The 24,834-nt window shown below is 46.8% G+C and overlaps 7 pseudogenes; all 7 read right to left on the bottom strand.

Moving 5' to 3' along the window:
* Positions 1 to 10,748: 10,748 nt before the first annotated feature.
* LOC143949122 (5S ribosomal RNA) lies at positions 10,749 to 10,868 on the bottom strand (annotated as a pseudogene).
* Positions 10,869 to 10,963: 95 nt separating this feature from the next.
* LOC143948953 (5S ribosomal RNA) lies at positions 10,964 to 11,082 on the bottom strand (annotated as a pseudogene).
* Positions 11,083 to 15,026: 3,944 nt separating this feature from the next.
* Positions 15,027 to 15,145, bottom strand: LOC143948396 (5S ribosomal RNA; annotated as a pseudogene).
* Positions 15,146 to 18,089: 2,944 nt separating this feature from the next.
* Positions 18,090 to 18,208, bottom strand: LOC143948402 (5S ribosomal RNA; annotated as a pseudogene).
* Positions 18,209 to 18,529: 321 nt separating this feature from the next.
* LOC143946958 (5S ribosomal RNA) lies at positions 18,530 to 18,648 on the bottom strand (annotated as a pseudogene).
* A 320-nt stretch (positions 18,649 to 18,968) lies between these two features.
* On the bottom strand, positions 18,969 to 19,087 carry LOC143949220 (5S ribosomal RNA; annotated as a pseudogene).
* A 321-nt stretch (positions 19,088 to 19,408) lies between these two features.
* On the bottom strand, positions 19,409 to 19,527 carry LOC143948512 (5S ribosomal RNA; annotated as a pseudogene).
* Positions 19,528 to 24,834: the final 5,307 nt, after the last annotated feature.

The following is a 24,834-nucleotide window of genomic DNA, read 5'->3' as shown; positions in this document are numbered from 1 at the left end:
CATCCAAGCTGACAGTGTATACAGAAGACTGGGTAGTGTATAAAGAGAATCTAGTGGGTACAGAAGACAGGCTGGTGTATTCTAGCTAGTGTTTACAGTCTAGTGTATACAGAAGACAGGCTGTGGTATACAGAGGATTTAGTGTATTACAGAGATGCAAGGGTGTACAGAGAAGCTAGTATATATAAAAGACTACAGCATACAGAAGAAAGGCTAGTGAATACAGAATAAAGGCTGGCTTCTACGGAGAGGCTACCACTACGGAGATGCAGAACACTATATATAGAGAGAGGGTATATAGAGAGGCTAGATTATACAGAGAGGCTAGTGCATAGAGTGAAGCTATTGTATATAGAAGCCTGGTTAGTGTATACAGAGAAGCTAGTGTGTACAGAAGAAAGGCTAGACAGGCTATAAAGAGAGACAAGTTTTTACAGAAGACAGTTTGGGGTATATAGAGATGCTAGTTTATACAGAGAGACTAATGTATACAGAAGACAGGCTAGGGCATACAGAAGACAGAAGACGGGCTAGTGTATTCAGAACATAGGCTAGTGTATATCGAAGACAGGCTATTGTATGCAGAAGACCGGCTAGTGTAAACATGCTGGTGTATATAGAGAGGCTAGTGAATTTAGAGGGTAGGCTAAGTGATAACAGAAGGCAATCTGGGCTATACAGAGACATTTCATCATTTCATCTAGCTCACATCTCTAATGGAGTTTGTCTCATTGCCATGTTATGCCTTTACATTTTTGTGCTAAATATAGATCACTACACGATTTTAATCATCCACATCAAGCATCATACATCAAAATAAACCATGTACTCTTTTGCTCTATTTTGCATATTTGTACCGGGACTGTGGGTATGTGACAGTCCTGACACACCATCCTGACTTATTTTTCTTTATTTCTTATTAGAAATGGAGAGTACTATCTCAAAATCCGCTTAAATCTATTCACTTCTACCGCTAATTGTACCTTAATGCAAAATGTTCACAAAACCATCCATTTGCTACCAGACATGCTGCACATACTAAGAGTAATGTAACCATCGCTCTCTAACGATGTAAACAGTTTTATTGCTTTTCTGACATTGACCGAGTATCTCTGACATTAACTGAGTATCTCTCTGCACTATGATCTTATTAATAATAATAATAATAATAATAATAATAGAATTGTGTAATGCAAAGATCAACTAGTCAATCAATAAGCTTTCTCATTGGTACCGGCATATCTTTTAAATTTAGACTAACTATTTCTCGGCCATTTTCAAGCTAAGCTTTCAATCTCTTACCTTTGAACAGCGATACTTCCTCCCTACAATATTAAGCCATTTAAATGTCCTATTGGTCGCCTATATTATACAACAATATGTAGAGAATAAAACTAGTCTTACATCTTAATAAAACAGTTTTATTGCTCAACCAGTATCAGCTGTCATGACAAATAAACGTTTCCACTGTTTGTTTGTTTTTAACTCCGTTTTTTATTAACAATAGTTGGCACAGACATATATAATTAGTCAGACTGTATACATCTTTGTGTGATATAAACAAGACATGATAAACATTGGCAAGTCATACTACAGTAATTGCCCTGTACCTCAGTTATACCAAAATCGTATACCAATTGTATTTTTTAACGTTTCCACTGTTTGACTCTATTTTCTGTATTACTTCTTTTTCTCCACCTTATCTGTCACAGTTAAAACACAGTGACAAAACATTTCTTTTTACCGCAGCAAAATGTGAGAAAAGCAGTGTAAGCCGTCTTTCTGCCATATGCAACCATCTCTCGCTACCTCTATACAATAGGTTTCTCTTTCCAGTGGAAACGGAAAACAGTCAGTGTAAGCCGTCTTCGTGCGTAACAAAATTAATGGAACGATTTACACGTTGGAATTTGCAAGCTACGTCAATTTACTCTTAAATAATGTACCTTTGCATTTATCCCTTGACTTTGCAACTATCCCTTGATCCCTTTTGTGTATTCACGTTATCTCGACCTATATATACTGCCTCAATATTTTCCTAATTTGTTTTGCTATACTTATTATTATTATATTATAGAGATTACTAACTCTAAATCATTGTAAACCTAACCATAGTTATAATGTCCACAGCTAATTTTACGTTAAAGAAAAATTCACACAAAACCATCTTTTTAAAACCTTTACACATTAAGAGTAATGCAACCATCTCTCGCTACCTCTATGCAATAGGATTCTCTTTCCAGTGGAAACGGAAAACAGTCAGTGTAAGCCGTCTTCTTGAGCATCAAAATTAATGGAACGATTTACACGTTGGAATTTGCAAGCTACGTCAATTTACTGTTAAATAGAGTACCTTTGCATTTATCCCTTGACTTTGCTACTATCCCTTGATCCCTTTTGTGTATTCACTATATCTCGACCTATATATACTGCCTCAAAATATTCCTAATTTGTTTTGCTATACTTATTATTATTATTTTATAGAGATTACTATCTCTAAATCATTGTAACAAGTTATAATGTCTACAGCTAATTTTACGTTAAAGCAAAAGTCACACAAAACCATCTTTTTAAAACCTTTTACACACTGCACATTAAGATTAATGCAACCATCTCTCGCTACCTCTATGCAATTGGATTCTCTTTCTGACTCTATTTTGTGTATTACTTCTTCTCCACATTAACTGTCACACTGATAACCATTTGTAACACATAACACTTGCAACACATTTTTTAACAGCGGCAAAATGTGAGAAAATCAGTGGGACGGTTTACTTGATTGAGAAGTGGTTGCAGTAGCAAAGCATAACAATACAGTTTGATTACATTAATAACACATAATGCAACTATTTTACATTCATTTTACATTCACATCATGCATACATCCTAATGTAAGCTGCCTATCACTATTAATGTTCATGGTTACTGATACATTATGACGATGACCAGTGGAAACGGAAAACAGTCAGTGTAAGCCGTCTTCGTGCGTAACATAATTAATGGAACGATTTACACGTTGGAATTTTCAAGCTACGTCAATTTACTCTATTGAACAATGTAAAGGTAAGCTAGATATTTTGTGTATTTCCACTTAAACTCGACCTGTATATACTGTCTCAAAATTATCTTTTCTAATTTTGCTAAATTAGATTATAGAGTTTGCTATGTCTAAATCCAGGTTACCTACTCACCTTTATTACGCATACTGCTAATTTTAGGATAATACAAAACCATCTTATTGCTTCTTTACACGCTGCACATATTAAGAGTAATGCAATGCTACCGTGAACAGTTTAATTGCTCGTCTCACATTTAGCTGGTATCTCTCTGCTATAGGAAACTGAATTTGTACTAGAACGATCACTCATCTAATATCAGTCCACTCAGTGCTTCCGGGATAACTTTTACATTTAGAGTAATGAAATGATTTCTCAGTCATTTTGGAGCTACTGCAACTAACGCTTCCGATCTCATTTCGACTGCAATACTTACTCTCTGCTATTGCAGAATATTTAGCTGCTGACACGTAATTAACTTGATTGATAAAAACCTACACACGTTGTTGCTGTTATTTCGTGTATTTCCACTTAAACCCGTTATAGTTATTTTGCTATATTTATTAATAGTATAAACAGATTACTATCTCTAAATCCTGGTAAACCAGCTCACACTAAACCATCTAATTTCTACCTTACACGCAGCACATATTAACATATTAACATTTAGCCGGTATAGTGAAATAGTAAACGAAATGTGTAGATCACTCATCTAATATCGTCTTTTCAGTGCTACCGGAACAACTTTTAAATTTAGAGTAATGCAACGATTTCTCAGTTTTATGAAGCTACTGCAACTAACGCTTTGGATCTCTTTCCTGATAAATTACGCTCTGCAATATTAAGCCATGTAAATTGTCCTATTGGTCTGCTAACAATGCTATGTATAATAATACAAATCTTTTAAAAGCAATATCGTCTCACTGTAATACTTACACTCTGCATAATATATATGAATAATGCGAATAATGCTAATAATAAAGTCGTCTAAAACTCGGCTATAAGTAGAGAATAAAACTATCTTAGATCAAAATAAACCATGTACTGCCAAACCAATAACGGCCAATTACTTAACGTCTATCAGTCAATGATTTAACAAAATAAACTTTAGCACTCTTTTGCTCTATTTTGAATAGTTGTAGTTCTCCACATTAACTGTCACATTGATATCACCACTGACAACACACCACTTTTTAACAGCACCAAAATATGAAAAAAGCACTTTATATGTTTCAAAAGTAGTTGCATTAGCAAAAAATAAAGTCCTGTCTTCTTTACACGCTAGCTTTTCTGTATACATTAATCTCTCTGTGTACACCAGCCACTCAATATAGACTAGCCTCTCTGTCTTCTGTATACAGGTGCCCGTAATCTATATACACTAGCCTGCCTTCTTTTTACAATAGTCTCGGTGTCCCAGCCTCTCTGCATACACTAGCCTCACTGAATTCCCCAGACTGTCTTCTGTATACACAAGCCTATCTGTAAAAAAAAATAGCCGGTCTTCTGCATACTCTAGCCTCTCTGTGTAACACAGTCTCTCTCTGGATTCCCTAGCCTACATCTCTGCATACCCAGGACCTTCCTCTGTATAATCTAGCCTATCTGTATACACTAGCCTGTCTTTTGTACAAATTAGCTTCTCTGTAGCCTGTCTTCTGTATACACGAGCCTCACTGTCTACTCTTGGTTGTCTTTTGTATACACTAGCATCTCTTTATACATTAGCTCTCTGTATACCCAAGCCTCTCTGTATACACTAGTCCACCGGTATACACTAGCAAGTCTGCATACACTAGCCTCTCTTTGTAACTCAACTTCTCTCTCTGTATACCTTAGCCTCCATCTCTGCATACCCAGGACGTTCTTCTCTATAATCTAGCCTATGTGTATACACTAGCCTCTCTTTTGTACACATTAGCCTCTCTGTATAAACTAGCCGGTCCTCTGTATACACTAGTCCGTCTGTATACACTAGCAAGTCTGTGTAACCAAGCCTCTCTCTCTGCATACCCTAGCCTCCATCTCTTGCATAAACCAGGACCTTCTTCTGTATAATCTAGCCTATCTGTATAAACTAGCCTGTCTTTTGTACACATTAACCTCTCTGTATAAACTAGCCGGTCCTCTGTATACACTAGTCCGTCGATATACACTAGCATCTCTTTATACATTAGCTCTCTGTATACCCAAGCCTCTCTGTATACACTAGTCCACCGGTATACACTAGCAAGTCTGCATACACTAGCCTCTCTTTGTAACCCAACTTCTCTCTCTGCATACCCAGGACGTTCTTCTCTATAATCTAGCCTATTTGTATACACTAGCCTGTCTTTTGTACACATTAGCCTCTCTGTATAAACTAGCCGATCCTCTGTATACACTAGTCCATCTGTATACACTAGCAAGTATGCGTACTCTAGCGTCTCTCTCTGTATACCTTAGCCTCCATCTCTGCATACCCAGGACGTTCTTCTGTATAATCTAGCCTATCTGTATACACTAGCCATCCATCTCTGCATACCCAGGACGTTCTTCTCTATAATCTAGCCTATTTGTATACACTAGCCTGTCTTTTGTACACATTTGCCTCTCTGTATAAACTAACCGGTCTTCTGTATACACTAGTCCGCCTGTATACACTAGCAAGTATGCATACTCTAGCCTCTCTCTCTGTATACCCTAGCAAGTCTGCATACTCCTGCCTCTCTGTGTAACCCAGCCTCACTCTCTCTCTGTATACCCTAGCCTTCATCTCTGCATACCCAGGACGTTCTTTTGTATAATCTAGCCTATCTGTATAAACTAGCCTGTCTTTTGTACACATTAGCCTCTCTGTATAAACTAGCCGGTCTACTGTATACACTAGTCCATCTGTATACACTAGCAAGTCTGCATACTCCTGCCTCTCTGTGTAACACAGTCTCTCTCTCTGTATACCCTAGCCTCCATCTCTGCATACCCAGGACGTTCTTCTGTATAATCTAGCCTGTGTTTTGTACACTTTGCCTCTCTGTATAAACTAGCCGGTCTTCTGCATACACGAGTCTCTCTGTATAACCTTGGATGTCTTTTGTATACACTAGCTGCTCTTTATACATTAGCTCTCTGTATACCCAAGCCTCTCTCCTCTCTGTATACAGAGGACCGACTAATGTGTACAGATAGGCTAGATTATACAGAAGAACGTCCTGGGTATGCAGAGCGCTCAGCTTCAAGGTATGGCCAACGCGAGTAATATGAGGGACACTCCTCACCCCCGCCCCCACCTACCAGATCTGACTTTCATCCCCTTGCCCTCTCTGCCCCGGTCATCTGGTGGCAGTTTTATGCACTCCCTGGCCCCCACTCATTCATAATCCTTACCGACCTTTCTTTCCGCTGCTCACAGAAACACACTGGATGACTTGTCTAATTAACCAACTTGTACAAGACACCGCTATCCTCCTGTCTGACACCGGTCCCCCTTGGAGGCTTTACCCCTCACTGTTTGGGTAGTCCCTGCCTCTCCCTGGATGCTCCACATATACCACAACGACATTGTCAGAGGGGCACCACTTGACAGGACACGGGGCTGTCATGCCGGTGGCATCTCCCATTGGAGGAAGGGATGATGGCCCCAACCCCTTGGCAGCAGGTTCTTTCATATACAGACCAGGGCGGCTCATCTTCCCTTCTGGAGTCTTGACCTTAGATGGGGGATTTGCACTTTGGGGGGTCTGAGTGATACCTAATGCGCTGTACTGGAAGGGCTTGGCATTCCCGCATATGTGTCCCCTCCCCCTGGATGCGCCCCTTGTCCCCCCCTCTGGCTCCCACCTACTCTTTGCCGACATTGCCTTCTGCAGCTTTCGGGGACCCTGGATGACTTATTTATTGAGCCTATTGGTACGAGGACACTGCTTCCCTCCAGGGTGACTCTGGACCCCCCTGGAGGATTTACCCCTTACTGTTTGGGCAGTCCCAGCCTCCCTCTGGATGCTCTACACAGCCCCCGATGGCGATGCAGGAGAGACACTAATTGGCGGGCCCCAGGACTGCTGCTCGGGTGAAGTCTCCCATTGGATGGAGGGATGGTGGCCCCAGCCCCTTGCCTGCCGGATTTTCCATGCACCGACCAGGGCTGCTTCTCTTTCATCTTGATGTGGTGACCATGGAGGGGAGGAGTTGAAATTTATGGGGTCCGGGTGTTTGCTGGTGGGAGTGCGCTAAAGGACTTGACATTTCTGCATGTTTGTCCCCTCTCCCCTGTTTCCCCCCTCCCTTCCCCCCCTTCCCATCCTTCCCTTCCCTCCTTTCCCTCCCCCTTTCCCCCTTCCACTCCCCATTTCCCCCCTTCCACTCCCCCTTTCCCCCCTTCCCTGCCACTTTTCCCCCCGGGGCGTGGACGGGGGAGAGGGGGTAAGGAGAGGACAATCTGCCAAAGGGAGAAATGCATTTGTTCGGGGACTGCATGTACTTTAGGGGTATGGGACGGGGGTGGTGGATCCCATTCTGTGATGCCTTTTCTGTTGTGACGGACTCCCTCGTGCATGCCTACGTTTAGGGCGAGCCGAGGAGACCCCTCAGTGCTAACAGTTATATGCTCTACCTCTGTTTTGGTTATACTATTGTTTTTTGTTTCTTTGATGTTACTGATTGTCTTTTATTTGCATACCGGTATCAGACGTGACATTTACCACTGCCGGGACTGGGGGGACTAGGATTCGGGGGCTCCCTCTCCAACCTGTCTACCCAATTACCCAAGTAGGACAGTGCGTTAAACCCAGTGTACATCTGGTAAGCGCTATAGCATAATTGTGCTGTTTTAGTATACCCTTCCTGTACTGTACTGTACAAATGCAGAAAAATCTTAGCCAGGTCGGTAAAGGAGTTGAAATCTGGCTCTTACATACCACAGTTGATAGATGAGAATGGCCAGAGGGCCTCTACCCCAACCCAAATAGTCGAAGTCTTTGAAAAATGTTACTCTGATCTCTACAACCTGCCCGATTCAGGGTCTGGACAGGAAAATATAGACAGATATGTAACCGGTTCTGGTCTACCAACCCTCTCATCGGAATCACGGGAGTACTTGGAGGACCCGATCACACTGGAAGAAGTCCAGACGGCCGTGGGACCTCCGAAGGTGGGTAAGGCTCCGGGCCCTGACGGATATACCGCACAATACTTTAAGACCTTCCTCCCTATTCTCGGCCCGCGCTTGGTGAATTTATTTAATACTCTGAGCTCGAATGGGGATTTTCCTGAGGATACCCTTAGAGCCCACATCTCGTTGATACCTAAGGAGGGCAAAGACCCGGGCCTATGTGGGAGCTACAGACCCATTTCCCTCCAAAATTCGGTCCTAAAACTATTCTCTAACTCCTCGCCACGTGATTGGCACATCACTTGTAGTCCCTTATACATATTGACCAGTTAGGTTTTATTCCCACCAGGGAAGATAGGGACAACACCACTAAGGTGCTTACCCTGATCCGTAAAGCAAAGTCATCTGGGACCCCTTGTCTTTTCATGAGTACTGATGCCGAGAAGGCTTTTGATCGGGTCAAATGGACATTAATGTTCTCGGTCCTTCGCCATATAGGTCTGAGTGAACGGATGCTGGCATGGATAAGTAAGATATACTCACGTACTTACATTCCACCGGACATCGCGCGTACGTTTATGTTGAACTTCCCCCCACCCCTTGTCACTAAGATCCGCAGTTTGCTTCACGGGTGGCATTCTGGCCTCCATTCCTGGTTCAGCAGATGCAATCTCATTAAAATGAACATACTCCCTAAATTTACTTATCTTTTCCAAGCTCTCCCGATCCAGATTCCAGTCCTGTTTTTTAAGCAAGCTCAATCCTTGCTCACTCAATTTAACTGGACCCACAAAAATCCCAGACTTAAGCGGTCACAGCTGACATTGTCTAAACAACAGGGAGGGTTGGTTCTCCCTAACTTGCGACGCTACTACCTGGCCTCCCATCTGGGGCGTGTATTGGACTGGAATCGAAACAAACTTTCTAAGCTCACTCCCGAATTCCGCTAAGAAGCGCCATGTGGTGCTATAAGTATTTACCCACAGAATTTATGTCACATCTCACTATAGGGGCTTAGTTGAAAGTCAGTCACCTGATCGCTACCCAAAACACACTCACGTCTTTGACTTCCCCCCTATTCCCTATACGTGGCCATCCAACCTTTGAACTGGGGACCCACTTAGAAATTCCAACCTAGACAATGCGTCTAAATTCGTCATTGATGGAAAATGGCCTTCTTTCTCAACCCTAACAGATCCGACAGGGCTTTTCCAACTGCCTTTTTGGAGAGCGGCGCAACGACATCATTTTCTCCATTCCATCCCCAATCCTCAAACGTTCGCCCGCCCTCAGACGGAGTTTGAGACTCTATGCAGGAGCGAAGGCCCTTTGGCCCACATTCTCTCTCAAACAGATTACCCACACTTAACCTGTCTGGCCAACTGGGAAAAGGACCTTAATTGCTAATTTTCCCCAGCACAGAGACAACGCATTATCACTTTGGCTCTCAAAATGTCGCTGTGCACGAAGATACAGGAGACGAATTTTAAACTTCTCACCAGGTGGTATTTGACACCATCAAAGCTGCAGAAATGTTTCCCCTCTTCCTCGAACATATGCTGGAGGTGTGGAGAAGAAGAGGGCACGTTGCTGCACATTTTTTGGTCCTGCCTCAGTTTGGTGGACTTCTGGACAGAGATCCGATGCATGACACAAAAATTCACAGACTTCTCCATCCAGGAAGAGGCTGCATTCTTTCTCTTGCACCATTCACAGATTCCCATTAAGAAGTACAAAAAAATCTATTTTACGGCATGTGATAAATGCGGCGAAATCCTGCATCCCTCTCTATTGGAAAAAATGTTCCCCCCTTTTCATTACTCACTGGCTTAGGAAAATAGAGGACATTAAAAAAAATGGAGGACTTGATCCTCACATCACAAGGTAAACAAGAATTTTTTAAACAAACCTGAGACATCTGGAATACCTTTATATTCTCGCTGGAAGGATGTCGCCTGTTATCGCCTTAGTGCTCTGAGCTTTCCTTGACTGGCCCCTTGGACAGTGGCTGCCATCGTGTCTCGTCCCCTCTTCTCCTTTTCTGATGTTTCAACCCTTCTCTTTTCGGCCTTCCTCCCCTATCTCTCACCCCCTCCACCCCCTCTCTCTTTTGGAAAGAGTGGAAAATTGGGAATGACGGCCCCACACCCCCCTCTGGATGGATTATGCCGGAGGGACCTGGGGTTTGTGTGACCCTTTATCTTGGTACAGTACTTTATCCGTGCCTCGAATCATTGTGATTGATGGAAGGCAGACTCACAGTTGCGAATATACCTGTATCAAGTATTGTTCAGCTGCTTTTTGCTCTGTATTTCTCTGTTGCATTATGTACTCGGGGGACCGTCTTCCCCTATTTGGAGAAAAAATTATATTTGAAAAAAAAAGAAGCCTACGACACCTGGTATTCCCAGGCGGTCTCCCATCCAGGCATTAACCAGGCCGGACCCTGCTTAGCCTCCAAGATCAGATGAGATGGAACAGATTCAGGGTGATGTGGCCGTAGCCAATATCTTCAGGCACTCTCAACTCTCTTGACAAACACCAAGATGGTCACCTTGGAAACAAGCAGAAAAAAATAGGTCAATGGCCACAACATAAAAAGAAGCCTACGGCATCTGGAAATCCCAGGCGGTCTCCCATCCAGGTACTAAACTGGTCCCAACCCTGCTTAGCCTCTGAGATCAGATGAGATTGGGCTCTTTCAGGGTGGTGTGGCCGTAGGAGATTTCTTCAGGCACTCTCAACCTTGACTAACGCCAATATGGTCACCTTGGGAAACAAACAAAAAAATCAAGTCAATGCCAACAACATGAGAAGAAGTCTACAGCACCTAGTATTCCCAGGTGGTCTCCCATCCAGGTATTAACAAGGCCCGACCCTGTTTAGTCTCTGAGATCAGACGAGATCTGGTGCTTTCAGGGTTATGTGGCCATAGGCGAGCTCTTCAAGCACTCTCAACCCTCTTGACAAACACCAAGATGGTCACCTTGGTAAACAAAAAAAAAAAAAAACAAGTCAACGCCAACAACATAAAAATAAGCCTCCAGCACCTAGTATTCCCAGTTGGTCTCCAATCCAGGTACTAGCAAGGCCCGACCCTGTTTAGCCTCTGAGATCAGAGGAGATCGGGCGCTTTCAGGCTTATGTGCCCATAGGCAATCTCTTTGGGCACTCTCAACCCTCTTGACAAATGCCAAGATAGTCACCTTGGGAAACAAGCGAAAAAAAAACAGGTCAATGTCAACAACATAAAAAGAAGACTACGGCACCTGGTATTCCAAAGCCATCTCCCATCCAGGGACTAACTAGGCCCAACCCTTCTTAGCCTCAGAGATGAGAAGAGATAGGGCTCTTTCAGGGTGATGCTGTTGTAAGCGAACTCTTTGGGCACTCTCAACCCTCTTGACAAATGCCAAGATGGTCACCTTGGGAAACAAGCGAAAAAAAACAAAAACGAATCAAGGCCAACAACATAAAAAGAAGCCTACAATAACTGGTATTCCCAGGTGGTCTCCCATCCAGGTACTAACCAGGCCTGACTCTTCTTAGCCTCCAAGATCAGACGAGATTGGGTGCTTTCAGAGTGCTCGGACTCTTTCCCCATCACTAATGGGACGAGGCAGGGGTGCCCTCTGTCTCCCCTAATTTTTATTCTGACACTGGAACCACTTATGTGTCACGTTCGGAATGACCCGAATATTACTGGCATATCCAAACCCTCGGCACACCACAAAATTGCGGCGTACGCTGACGATCTAATTTCTTTCGTCTTCAATCCACACATATCGCTTCCCAATATACTCGCGACTCTCCAGCGATACGGCAGCCTATCAAACTATAAAATCAATTGCACCTTTGTCTGTATTGAATATATCGGTCCCGGATGGTGAGGCCAAGAGGCTACGCTCCGCTTTTCCATTCTACTGAGCTGAAAAATCTATACGTTACCTGGGCGTTGACATCGCAGCGGATTTGGCGCAATTGTACCCGCTTAATTTTGTCCCTCTCCTGAATAGACTGAAATCTGATTTGGGAAACTGGCATGCTTTAACACTGACCTGGTTCAGGCGCTGTAATGCATTCAAAATGACGGCCCTCCCGCGGATTTTATACTTGTTCCAGACATTACCGATCCGGTTACCCCCAATTTTTTTCAGACAACTGCAGGTGCTGCTCCGGGACTTTATGTGGCCGCGCAAACCGCCCAGAGCCCGTTTGCAATTGCTTGCCAGACCAAAGGACAAGGGGGGTCTGGGTCTCCCAGATCTGAGACAAAACTACAGAGTGACTCTGCTAGCGAGAGTCGTTGATTGGCATTGTAATGGCCCACACAAGCAGTGGGTGGAGATGGAGATTGAGGATGGATCCATTCCCCTATTGACCTCCCCGTGGCTCCTGTCCTCCCTACCAAAAGACCTCAGAGGTCACCCCGTAGTGGGAGCTATGTTGGCTGTTGTGCAGAGGTTGTTACGCTGCACACACATTGCTCCCCTGCCGTCACCAATGACTCCGGTTATAGGTAATCCAGACTTCCCACCGGGATTTACCAACAAGAAACTGCGACAGTTGACAGTGGTGGGGAAACAGCGTCTGGGAGAGGTGTGGCCCACGGGAGGGCTCCCGACCACGCAAACTGACGCCGAGCTTTCTGACCCTCCGCTTGACTTGTTTAGTGCTTATCAACTTCGTCCCTTTCTTCTGGCCATACAAAGGGCCCCCTACACTCCTAGAGACCTGACGCCCTATGAATCCATCTGTCACAAAAAGGAACCTGTGCGACACACCCTCTCCCTCCTGTACAACCTATTAAGTAGTCAGGAGGAGGAGTCGACCCCCACCATTTATCCACAAATGGGAGAGGGACTTTGGCATCACATTTACCCCACAACAGATAGGAAAGATCCTGACATTAGTACATAAAGCTTCCATCGCAAACCAATATCAAGAATCAGGATACAAGATAGTCTCACGCTGGTATAGAGTCCCATACCTTCTGAATAAAATGAATAGATCGATCCCGGATGTTTGTTGGAGGTGCAATTCAGATACGGGGACCATGGGACACATTTTCTGGGCATGCCCGGCCTTGAGGAACTTTTGGGTGGAGGTGACCGAGACGATAAAAACTCTCAGAAATGTAGATATCGCAGACAACCCAGCAGCGTGCCTTCTACACTTGACCGAACAGCCTGTTCGAAAATACAAAAAAACACTCCCGATGCAACTACTGAATGCCGCCCGGGCCTGCATTCCCACACTGTGGAGGCAGCCTCAGCCCCCCATCCAAGGTGCTGTGGTATTCCAAAGTCAATCATATTCTCCGGATGGAAGAATTGACCGCCACCCTTCACAACACTGAAGAGGCATTTAGTGTTACATGGAGGCCCTGGAGGTATTTTTCTGGTACTTGAGACTACATTCGGGAGGTGAGCAGCGCCCCTGTCCCAGAAAAAGACTGAACATCTAACGTTTACCTACGTAGGCCATGTCTGCCCTGGGTGGCATCCCCCCCCCCTCCCTTTTTGTCTTTATTTTTCTATTTTTCCCCGCCGCCATCCCCCCCCTCCTCTCTCTCCGTCTTTGCACTCTCTTCTTCCCCCGTCCTCCCTTTTGACTATGCCTTGTCTCCTTACTAGCCTTTGGGACCCAGAAGAGCCCCAGGGTTCTGGACACGACCGGCTCATATTTTACTCTGGTTCACATAGGTCATGATAAGCTGGCTCGCTGTGGTCCCAGTTGCTCTCCATGATTACATTTGTCCGAACAGGGCTGCATTAGTTATACTGTACTACATGTCCGAGGTGGGGTTTCTCTCTTTTCTGCATGAAACTCTAGGACTCCCCTCTGAGAACCCAGAGTTATCTGGCTGCCTATTTTTTGTTACCATGTAATTGTGACCCTGGGTCATGCTGTATGGTTGACTGTTATATTTATGTTGTTCTACTTATACTTAATAAAAGAATAAAACAAAACAAAAAAAAATAAGTCAATGCCAACAACTTAAAAAAAGCCTATGGCATCGAAAAATCCCAGGAGTTCTCCCATCCAGGTACTAACCAAGTCCCAACCCTGCTTAGCCTCTGAGATCAAATGAGATTTGGCTCTTTCAGGGTGATGCAGCCATAGTAGATTTTTTCAGGCACGCTCAACCCTCTTGACAAACGCCAAGATGGTCACCTTGGGAAACAAACAAAAAAAAACAAGTCAACGCCAACAACATAAAAAGAAGCCTACCGCACCTAGTATTTCCAGACGGTCTCCCATCCAGGTATTAACAAGGCGCGACCCTTTCTAGCCTCTGAGATCAGCGGAGATTGGGCGCTTTCAGGGTGATGTGCCCATAGGCAATCTCTTTGGGCACTCTCATCCCTCTTGAAAAATGCCAAGATAGTCACCCTGGGAAACAAGCGAAAAAAAACAGGTCAACGCCAACAACATAGAAAGAAGACTACGGCACCTAGTATTCCAAGGCCGTCTCCCATTCAAGTACTAACTAGGCCCAACCCTTCTTAGCCTCTGAGATCAGAAGAGATAGGGTGCTTTCAGGGTGATGCGGCTGTAAGCGATCTCTTTAGGCACTCTCAACCCTCTTGACAAATGCCAAGATGATCACTTTGGGAAACAAGCGAAAAAAACAGGTCAACACCAACAACATAAAAATAAGCCTGCGGCATCTGGAAAACCCAGGCGGTCTCCCATCCAGGTACAAACCAGGCCCAACCCTGCTTAGCCTCTGAGACCAAACGAGATTGGGCGCTTTCAGGGTGTTGTGCTCGTAGGCAATTTCTTTGTGCACTCTCAACCCTCTGGACACATGCCAAGATGGTCACCTTGGGAAACAAGGGAAAAAAAAACAGGTCAACGCCGACAACATAATGAGAAGCCTACGGCACCTGGTATTCCCAAGCTGTCTCCCATCCAGGTACTAACCAGGCCCATCGCTGCTTAGCCTCAGAGATCAGATGAGATTGGGCTCTTTCAGGGTGATTTGGCCGTAGGCACTCTCTTTGGGCACTCTGAAGCCTCTTGACAAAGGCCAAGATGGTCATCTTGGGAAACAAGTTAAAAAAAACAGGTCAAAGCCAACAACATAAAAAGAAGCCTACGGCATCCAGTATTCCCAGGCGATCTCCCAATCAAGACACTAACCAGACCAGATCCTTCTATGGCACCTGGTCTTCCCATGCAGTCTCCCATCCAGGTACAAACCAGGCCTGACGCTGCTTAGCCTCTGAAATCAGACAAGATCGGGTGCTTTCAGGTTGATGTGGCCGTAAGCATTCTCTTCAAGACACGCCCAACCCTCTTGACAAACGCCAAGATGGTCGCCTTGAGAAACAAGCAAAAAAAACAGGTCAAAGCCAACAACATAAAAAGAAGCCTATGGGCTTACAGCGGACCCTAAGAGATGGGACCCACTAGCTCTGTCATGGTTCGGACGCTGTAATATGAACGCAATGCCACGACATCTGTATCTACTACAAGCCTTACCTATCAAAATACCCCAGACTTTCTTTCATGCGGTTCGCTCAATCTTTATCAAGTTCCTCTGGCGCGGAAAACATATGCGTATTGGTAGGGCAATGCTGTTGCGACCGAAATTGCGGGGAGGTATTGGCTTCCCGGACCCTGCTCTATATTACACAGCGACGCACATGACACCGGTGGTTGACTGGTGCTGGTGTTCTGCCATATACTGTCCGGCCATGATATAGTGTCTGCGCCGTACTGCGCATGCCCAGTACGGAGCAGACGAAGCTTCGGAAAATCTCCGAAGCCGAACGGTAGCCCCACCATCCAAGCGGACATAGGGTTGTGAATATTAGAGGGCCCCTCGCAGGCGAGCTTTGCTCGCCACGCTTCGGGCTCGGCCTCACTGCGCTCGGCTCTTTTATATTCTTACTCTATGTCCACTTGGATAGTGGGGATAGAACCTGGACTCAGTGCGCAGGCGCCGTTCATGCTCGGCAATTTTCGGAATCTGTGTTGCTGTGTAATGCGCATGCGCAGCACACAGCGGACACTATCCGATGGGGGACCATATGTGATAAGACACCGGCATGGGGAACTGAAGCTAAGGGTCAAGCTAGAGCAGGAGATGGTGCGGGTTCCACTGACTGGTCTGCCTTGGGCGGGGAGGCCATTGGAGCCCTGTGTGACTACTCACCCGTTAATTGGCCCCCTAGCTCGCCGAGATGGATAGTTTTTTTCACCTTTCCCACCTGACTAACTTTCCTTCTCCTATGACCCCAATTATTGGACATCCTAGATTCCCTCCGGGCCTGTCTGACCAGGCCTTTACCAGGCAAGCCCCCCGAAAGGGCTTCTGAGAGTAGCCCTATTTCTTGGACCCACGGGCTTGATTCCCATGGGGACCATACTGCTAGAGCAAGTACCTGTTGCATTGGATAGCTGGAGAGCTAGACAGCTAATCCATTTCCTCGGATCACTACCTAACCATTCGTTCTTCTCTAGACAATTCCACCCCTTCGAGGAACTTTGCCTGGATGATGGCCCAGTTCGTGGTTTCCTCTCTAGGTCCTACCAAATCCTGACAGACGCACAATCCTCCACGGATCCACCCTTCCTAGCTAAATGGAAAAGGGACTTACAAACTACATTCTCCAAACCACAGAAGGACAGAATACTCTTTTTCGCCCATAAGTCGTCACTCTGCAGTAAATATCAGGAGATCTCATATAAGCTGATCACACGCTGGTATCGTACACCGGTGGTGTTGGCCAAAATATTCCCCGGTCAATCTGACCGCTGCTGTCGCTGTGGGCAACAGGCTGGCACCATTCTCCACATTTTCTGGGAATGCCCTAAATTACAAACATTCTGGCAGCCTGTCCTGAGACTCATCCACAAGTTCACAGACATTTCCTTAGCCAATGATCCCACAGCAGTTCTTCTCAATCTAACTCCTATGTCGAGAAAGCGTTATCATAAGTCCTTACTTAAACATCTCCTCAATGCAGCTAGGGCCTGTATACCAAGTCAGTGGAAAGAGCAATCTGCTCCAATGGTGACCCAGTGGTTCGCAAGGGTAAATGATATTGAACGAATGGAAGACCTGACTGCCACAATGAGGGATAAAACGGAGGAGCATGGGAACAGATGGTTCTACTGGACCCAGTTTCGCTTTTCGGAAGAATACCTCCGCGAGACATAGTAAGCTCATGGTGATCATTGGAGATCGCTGTTCCAAACGTTGGACAGCTGATGAGCTGGTGAGCCGAGGGTGTCTCTTGCTCCCTGGGAGGGGACCCCATCCTATCCACTCTACCCACGACACCCCCTTACCCCTTCTTTTCCTTTTCTGCCATTTCCTTCCCCAATCTTCTCTTTCCCCTTCTCCCTCCTTTCAGTTCTACTATTTCCCTTCTTAACTCAAAAAAGGGAAAAGAAAATGGTATGTTCCGACCCCATTTGACTACTACACAATACTCTTCCCCTATCTATGGATATCTAAACTCTTCGAGGATAGCAGGGCTAGTATCAATAATATTTTAAGTGGTAGAGGATCCCAACGAGATGGAGCTTTAATCTCATCTTGATATGACCGCAAAGCTGTACACATGCTATTCTCCTCTGACTTCTTACCATTGGCTCTGATATCCATGCAATATGATCGTTTGTTTGTAACTATTTGTATCACACATTCTGTGAAGTTGCCTTTGCATTGTATGTTGCATACTACTAAATAAAAAATAAATAAAAAAAGAAGCCTATGGCACCTGGTATTCCCAGGCAGTCTCCCATCCAGGTACTGTTTAGCGTACTGTTTAGCATCCGAGATCAGACGAGATTGGGTGCTTTCAGGGTGATGGGGCCATAGGTAATCTCTTCGGGCACTCTCAACCCTCTTGACATACGCCAAGATGGTCACCTTGGGAAACAAGTGAAAAAAAAAACAGGTCAAGGCCAACAACATAAAAAGAAGCCTACAGCACCTAGTATTCCCAGGTGGTCTCCAATCCAGGTACTAGCAAGGCCCAACCCTGTTTAGCTTCTGAGATCAGAGGAGATCGGGTGCTTTCAGGGTTATGTGCCCATAGGCAATCTCTTTGGGCATTCTCAACCCTCTTGACAAATGCCAAGATAGTCACCTTGAGATACAAGCGATAAAAAACAGGTCAATGTCAACAACATAAAAAGAAGAATACGGCACCTGGTATTCCAACGCCATCTCCCATCCAGGTACTAACTAGGCCCAACCCTTCTTAGCCTCAGAGAAGAGAAGAGATAGGGCTCTTTCAGGGTGATGCTGCTGTAAGCGATCTCTTTGGGCACTCTCAACCCTCTTGACAAATGCCAAGATGGTCACCTTGGGAAACAAGCAAAAAAAAAAAAACGAATCAACGCCAACAACATAAAAAGAAGCCTACAATAACTGGTATTCCCTGGTGGTCTCCCATCCAGGTACTAACCAGGCCCGACTCTTCTTAGCCTCCAAGATCAGACGAGATTGGGTGCTTTCAGAGTGATGTGGCCATAGGCAAACTCTTCAGGCACTCTCAACCCTCTTGACAAACACCAAGATGGTCACTTTGGGAAACAAGCGAAAAAAAAACAGGTCAACGCCAACAACATAAAAAGAAGTCTACGACACCTGGTATTCCCAGGCGGTTTCCCATCCAGGTACTAACAAGGCCCGACTCTTCTTAGGCTCCAACATCAAACGAGATCGGGTGCTTTCAGGGTGATGTGCCCGTAGGCAATCTCTTCAGGCACTTTCAACCCTCTTGACAAAAGCCAAGATGGTCACCTTGGGAAACAAGTGGAAAAAAAAACAAGTCAAGGCCAACAACATAAAAGGAAGCCTACAGCACCTAGTATTCCCAGGTGGTCTCCAATCCAGGTACTAGCAAGGCCCAACCCTGTTTACCTTCTGAGATCAGAGGAGATCGGGCGCTTTCAGGGTTATGTGCCCATAGGCAATCTCTTTGGGCATTCTCAACCCTCTTGACAAATGCCAAGATAGTCACCTTGAGACACAAGCGAAAAAAAACAGGTCAATTTCAACAACATAAAAAGAAGAATACGGCACCTGGTATTCCAACGCCATCTCCCATCCAGGTACCCACTAGGCCCAACCCTTCTTAGCCTCAGAGAAGAGAAGAGATAGGGCTCTTTCAGGGTGATGCTGCTGTAAGTGATCTCTTTGGGCACTCTCAACCCTCTTGTCAAATGCCAAGATGGTCACCTTGGGAAACAAGCAAAAAAAAAAAAACGAATCAACGCCAACAACATAAAAAGAAGCCTACAATAACTGGTATTCCCAGGTGGTCTCCCATCCAGGTACTAACCAGGCCTGACTCTTCTTAGCCTCCAAGATCAGACGAGATTGGGTGCTTTCAGAGTGATGTGGCCATGGGCAATCTCTTCAGGCACTCTCAACCCATCTTGGCCTTTGTCAAGAGGCTTCAGAGTGCCCAAAGAGAGTGCCTACGGCCAAATCACTATACTATATATCTATATCTATAATAATAAATAATATTTTTAGTTATTATATATAAGATACTATATAGGTGATTTGGCCGTAGGCACTCTCTTTGGGCACTCTGAAGCCTCTTGACAAAGGCCAAGATGGTCACCTTGGGAAACAAGCTAAAAAAAACAGGTCAAAGCCAACAACATAAAAAGAAGCCTACGGCATCCAGTATTCCCAGGCGATCTCCCAATCAAGACACTAACCAGGGTGGGCGTGACCTAGGCATGAAGGAGTGAGGACGCTCTTTTCCGGAGCTCCCGGTCCGTGACCCCTCCACACCCCTTTACCACAGTCTGGTCGCATATTTCGGCATCGCCGACATCCCCGCGCTTCGGCGGAACACAGCCAGCCGAGCGGGGTCCGCCGCTGCTGCCATGGACAGGTACTTGGTCCCGCTGCAGCCTCCGGCCTCCACGCCGGATCCAGCCAAGATGGCGCCCGCGGCCTCCGGTGCTCCAGGACACGCGGTACAGAGGGAAGGTGAGCAGACTGCTATGCAGGGACACGACATGCCCCCGTTCTCCCCGCCTAGTGACTTGTCCCCGTGTCTCCCCCGCTCACTGTCCATGGCCTCGCTTGACAGCCCGGACCATAGCGGCCTGCCACCCTGGTTCCCTCACAACTCCCAACTGTCCCAGAGACCCTCCCGCAGTGGAAGCCTCATCCCAGGACCGAATGGCCAGGCTGCTCTTACCTCAGACACACAGGGGGACCCACCGCTGCCACCAGCACCGGCATTATTGGGGGACAAGGCCATCCTAGCTTTACTCCAAAACCTTCCCACTAAAGCAGACTTTAGCTGTATGGCAGCCAGGATTGAAACGACCTTGCGACATGAAATCGCAGGGGTCAAACGTGACGTGTCGGCTACGAACGAGCGGGTGACCACCCTGGCATCGGATGTGACCTCCCTGACCACTGATGTTTCTGGCCTGCAAGCCGCACATGATACCCTTGCTGAAAGAGTCACACAGTTGCAACTCCTAGTGGATGACCTTGAGAATCGCAACCGCAGACGCAACATCAGGATCAGAGACTTGCCCGAAGCCGCTGGCCAGGCAGACCTCAAAGCCACAGTTACAGCTATATTTAACGCCTGTCTGGACCGCGCTGCTGACACAGTAATAGCCATTGATAGAGTCCACAGGACCCTGGGCCCCAGGAGCCCCACAGAGAACCGGCCACGTGACGTTTTATGCTGTCTCCACAATTACTCAGTTAGGGAGGATGTCCTGCAAGCGGCGTGGCGCAAAGGCAGCATTGATTTTGACGGGGCCCAAGTCACCCTTCTGCCAGATGTATCCTGCAAGACCCTCCAGATGAGACGCTGTCTGCGACCCCTTCTGGAACACCTAACTGAACGGAGGATTCCATACAAGTGGGGCCATCCGTTTCACCTTATAGTGCGCAAAAATGGGAGGCCCCTTGCGCTACGACACCCTTCGGAGGTCCCGTCCTTTCTGGAGGCTTTGGGCCTGCCTTCGGTTCAGGTCCCCGACTGGTTGGCTCCTGTTGTCCCCCAGGGAGCAGTGGCCCCGACGGACAACCCCTCAACCAGGCAACAGAGAGTGAGACGCCACCGTCGATCCCAACGTCAGAGATCGCAGGCCCCTCAAGATCGTGAACCCTGAGAGAGTACAGTAATTTTCCGTTATTCCTGTGTTATACCCTTTTTTTTTTGTTTTCTTTTTCTCTACCAACATAGACGGCTGGAGTATCCAGCTTTGTGTTGTTTACCATGCCACGGGCCATTGTTCCCAGCGCCCCAGCTAGGGGAGAGGAAGGACATTGGAAGAACAGAGTTGGACACTGCGCTTCCTGGACGAAGCCCTGAGTTATTGGCGGTACTGTTCACCATTCTCGTTACTGTTTATCTACAGGTGCCCTAGTCTCGGCGCTCTTTGTGTTTTTGGACTGCCTGGTGGTGCCCCCGGGTGCCCCTGGGCAGCGTTTCTGCTCCCTCCCCCTCTCCTCCTCCCCCCCCCTTTTTTTTCCTTTTTTTTTTTCTGGGGGGGGGGAGGGGTGGGTGCCTGGGTGGTATAAAGTTATCTATACTCTGTGTTGAAAAGTTTAATATGTTGGTCTAATTATGCACTGTTCTACTGTTGTTAACTGCCCGATACCTGCTGCAGTGATGTTCTATAATGCGTTTGATGTCGTAGTTAAGATGCCAAAGAAGCTCCGTGCACGCCCGATTGCGACTGCATGGACCATGGGATGCTGGAGGGGTACTGCACCGACGAGTTCCTCCCTCTGCAGTGCCTTACCTCTTCCCCCACTAGGCCCCTCTGCCCTAACCGGCAGGTTCTCTCCGATAGGAGCTTTAGCAATTCCCCGATCTATCCCCACCCCTCCTACCCTCCTCCTCCCTACTAACTCCGGACCTTCTCCGCTTCGTTACTGCTTTTCCTTTTTCTCCTCCTCTTCCTCTGTGCTTGAACTCTTAATCTACTACTGACTCTGGTGGGGACCGCCGGCCGGGTACCACTGCCGTCATGGCCCTGAAGCTGGTTTCCTGTAATGTGAAAGGGCTGAATGTACCTGAAAAAAGGTCCAGCTGCCTAACAGAATTGTGGCGGATGAAGCCCCAAATAGTTTTCCTCCAGGAGACCCATTTCAGGACAGACCAAATACCACGGCTTTATAGTAAGCACTTCCCCCTGGCCCACCACAGCACGTCCCCTACTTCCAAATCGAGAGGAGTGTGTGTTCTTCTTGCTAAAAACTTGCCGTGGCGCCTGTTAGCTGTCCAAGCCGATAGTGAAGGGAGATATCTCTTCATTAAGGGAACTCTCCACTCGCAAACTTTTACTCTTGCCAACCTATACATGCCGAATGTGGACCAGCTGCCGGCCTTAGAAGCATCCTTGGATGCCCTGGCTGCATTCTCGGAGGGTACTTTGATCATTGGGGGGGACTTTAACCTCACCTTGGACCCCCGCAGAGACTCATCATCGGGCACCTTTGCGATTTCTGCGAGAACGCGTTCACACATAAGAGACCTGCTACACTCCCACCGACTGATCGATGTGTGGCGTACGCTTCACCCACAGGATAGGGACTATACGTTCTTTTCCACCGCTCATGGTTCTTACTCACGTATAGATATGTTTTTAGTCGCCCACAATGCTATCCCGGCGGTCACAGACGCTCAGATAGGCCACATAGCCCTGTCTGACCATGCCCCGATTTCTTTGATGCTGAAGCTACAACAGGAGTCGCGTGGTCAGTCCTGGTGGAGACTGAACGAGTCTCTCCTGAAGGACCCTGAGACCCACGCAGACCTGCTTAGGGAATTAGAAAGTTACTTTGATCATAACCGTGATTCTGTTTCCAACCCCCTCATGTTATGGGCGGCTCATAAATGCTACATTAGGGGCATTCTTATTAAACATGGTCATAGACTCAAAGTGGCCAAAACTGAGGCTCTCTCCAAACTTATTGCCAAGTTGCATGCGTGTGAACAACGACACAAATCCCAGCCGACTGCTGCGCTGGAGGTGGAGGTGAGAGATCTTAGAGAACAAATCAGAGATTTCTCTCTCTTTCAGGCTAGAACCAGACTCATGTGGGTCCGCAGGACGTATTATGAATATGGAGACAAGTGTAGTAGGTCCCTAGCGAACTCCCTGCGTGCCCAAGGCAACGCGTCCTTCATTCCAACCATAACCTCCCCTTCGGGTGCCAAGCTTCATGATTCACGGGAGATAGCGGAGTGTTTCCGATCTTTCTATGAAGCCCTTTATAACTTGCACCCCCGGGACTCAGGAGACGCCCTCCAGGCCGGCACAGCGGCCATTGACGAGTACCTAGCTTCGGCAAACCTCCCGTCGCTGGTTCCCCCGGACCCACATCTGATTTTCCAATTGAATTTCCAGCCGCTTCTAAAAAATGTTGCCGTAGATCTAGAGAGGTGGTCAAAGTTGGCGACCTCTTGGTTTGGGAGATGCAATGTGCTCAAAATGAATGTAATGCCCAGACTCTTGTATCTATTACAAGCCTTACCGATAAAAATCCCCCAATCATTTTTTAAAGCCATGCGCTCCATCTTTATTCGATACGTATGGCAGGGCAGGCCTCCAAGACTCAGCCGAACATTACTGCTCAGACCAAAAGACAAGGGAGGGATTGGCCTCCCAGATCCGGCATGGTAATATACGGCGGTGCACATGAACAGAGTAGTTGACTGGTGCAGACACCTGAAGGATAAGCTGTGGGTTCGTCTGGAGCGTGAATCCGTACCATTTCCACTTGAGGGTTTGCCCTGGAGTGGACCGGGCTGGTCGGGAGCGACGTGGTCACACCCACTCATTGAGCCAACGTTACAAGAGCTAGACAGATATTTTACCCTGATGGGCGTGCCCAGTTTCCCTTCGCCCATGACTCCTATTATTGGACACCCACGCTTTGAACCCGGCATGACGGAAAAGTCTTTCCGCCTCGACCCTGACCGGGACCTTGTGCGGGCCTCTTCTTTTCTTGGCCCTAGGACGTGGACAGCGGTCTCCACTATGTACGAGGCGTTAGCAACCACGGCCCTGGGACAGTGGAAGCTTGCCCAACTCTCCCACTTCTTGAAATCTTTGCCAAACAGTGGCGAATTCCGCAGACCCCTAACATCGTTTGAGGAGGTATGCTCAGGAGAGGAACCGACCCGAGGGTCTCTTTCCCTGTCATATCGCATCCTACTGGACCAACTCTCCCAGGGTAACCTGGTGTTCGTGGAAAAATGGGAGCGAGACCTGCATGTCCGGCTCTCGCCAGACCAGAAGAACCGCGTGCTTCTTTTTGCGCACAAGTCATCCCTATGTAGTAAATACCAGGAAATAGCTTATAAAATTTTGACCCGATGGTACAGGACCCCCACTGTCCTGGCGGCTATGTTTCCCGGTCACAGCCCTTTGTGCTGGAGATGCGGTGAATAAGCCGACACGTTACTACATATCTTCTGGGAATGCCCTCAACTGGCCCATTTCTGGAGACAGGTTCTCAATATCATTTTTGACCTCACGGCTATTGATCTCCAGAACAACGCAGCTGCGATCTTCCTCAATCTGACCCCACTCTCGAGCAAGAAGTACCATAAATCTCTCTTAAAACATCTTCTGAGTGGGGCCAGGGCATGTATACCTAGCATGTGGAAACAGCAGGCCGCTCCACTGGTGTCTCACTGGTTTGCAAGAGTTTGCGAC

Source organism: Lithobates pipiens, unplaced genomic scaffold, assembly GCF_037356315.1.
Source record: "Lithobates pipiens isolate NorthernLeopardFrog02 unplaced genomic scaffold, aLitPip1_a1.2 Scaffold_30, whole genome shotgun sequence".
NCBI lineage: Eukaryota > Metazoa > Chordata > Amphibia > Anura > Ranidae > Lithobates > Lithobates pipiens.
Note: the sequence above shows the minus strand (reverse complement) of the source record. Positions and strands in the feature narration are given on the sequence as shown.